The sequence below is a fragment of the Triticum dicoccoides genome, chromosome 6A, assembly GCF_002162155.2.
Source record: "Triticum dicoccoides isolate Atlit2015 ecotype Zavitan chromosome 6A, WEW_v2.0, whole genome shotgun sequence".
In the NCBI taxonomy this organism is placed as follows: domain Eukaryota; kingdom Viridiplantae; phylum Streptophyta; class Magnoliopsida; order Poales; family Poaceae; genus Triticum; species Triticum dicoccoides.
In genome coordinates, this window is record NC_041390.1 from 328893834 (window position 1) to 328895768 (window position 1935).

Genomic DNA, 1935 nt, shown 5'->3' on the forward strand with positions numbered 1-1935 from the left:
AGGGCTACTTGAGATAATTGTCAGATCTGCTACTCCATTTAGCTTTTTGTCATTTTTGCCATGATTAATGTGTGCATGATATGCCCCTGAGTTCTACATATGTTTTGTTAAGGGTTTTGTCATCTTTCCAAAGGTGCAACCCATGTATTTTTGTGAGGTGTGTGGTGACTAGTACAAGCTTGCAAACTGGTGCACTTGTTAATTCTGTTTTCAGGGACTTAGCAATTCCACCAAGTCCTTGAGCTGTTTATCTCATAGTGCCATATGTTAATGATGTTTCCTAGTGATCCGTGCCTCTTTTGAGGATGATCAGTAAGGATGTTTTGTTAATCTTGTAGTGCTCTATCCATCCATGTCTTTGTTTGCAATTATGGAGCACGCTAGCTTGAGCCAATCGAGCTCTACTTTTGCTACTTTGTGAATCTGGGCAGATTGTCAACTTGTTTGCAATTTTGCCGATGATGTTGTAGTTGATCCGTGCATGCTATGTTATTGTTCTTGCCATGCCTAGCTTTCATTTTGTGTGATCTTGATGGGTGTATGCTTATCTTATAATGAATTACACCGTAGTGAGTGCATCGAGCTCGTAAACATGCCTACTTGAGATATGTTTCAGCATGTGCCAGTTTTCACTAAGTCTGAAAACTGATTATGTTTTTGCGATGTTCACATGCTTGCAATTGTATTTTCTGATCCCTTTTGGCTCAAGGTCACTAAGGGACTTTTATTAAGCTCTTTTAGTAGCTCCATGCCATGCTTTACTTTGCCATGTTCAGGTCCTGTAGCATATAGTTTTGTTGCTCCGAAGAGAGCTACCTGATCTGAAATTCCAGACAAGTGTTAATTTCACTAAGTCTGAGATCTGTTTGCCATATGCATTTTTGCCATGCTCGTTTGAACCTGTTAATGGATGAATAGGCCGTAGCTCAGTGCTAGACTTTTGTTAAGCATCTTGATTGCATCCCTGCCATGTATTTTTTTGACATGTTTGGGTGCTGTAGCATGTTCATCTCATTGCATTTAGTTGACTACTTGCTTTAAATCGCAGACCGGTGTCATATTTGAATCGCTTGCCATTTCCAAACCGTAACTCCGATTCCGGCGTTCTTTATATTGTTTTCAAGCGATTTCATCTCATCTTTCCAGTGGCACACTTGGAATTCCAAGTTGAGGCTAGATTCTTGCATTTCTTGTCATATCTTGCATTTTGCATCCCGCATCGCATCCCGTATAGCATATCATCATTTCATCATTTTGCTTGATCCTTGCACGTGGTTGATTGTGTCCTTGTTGCTTGTTTTTCTTATTTGGGTAGAGCCGGGAGACGAGTTCGCTAATGAGGAGCCCGTTGAGTTTGCTTTCGAGGATCCAGTCAACTCTGACAACTGTGCAGGCAAGATGATCATACCCTCGAAATCACTACTATCTTTGCTATGCTAGTTTGCTCGCTCTTTTGCTATGTCAATGCTACGATGCCTACCACTTGCTTTCAAGCCTCCCAAATTGCCATGTCAAACCTCTAACCCACCATGTCCTAGCAAACCGTTGATTGGCTATGTTACCGCTTTGCTCAGCCCCTTTTATAGCGTTGCTAGATGCAGGTGAAGATTGGAGGCCGTTCCTTGTTGGAACATTTATTTACTTGTTGGGATATCATTATATTGCTATGTTATCTTAATGCATCTATATACTTGGTAAAGGGTGGAAGGCTCGGCCTCTCGCCTAGTGTTTTGTTCCACTCTTGCCGCCCTAGTTTCCGTCATATCGGTGTTATGTTCCCGGATTTTGCGTTCCTTACGCGGTTGGGTTATAATGGGAACCCCTTGATAGTTCGCCTTGATTAAAGCTTTTCCAGCAATGCCCAACCTTGGTTTTACCATTTGCCACCTAGCCTCTTTTCCCTTGGGTTTCCGGAGCCCAAGGGTCATCTTATTT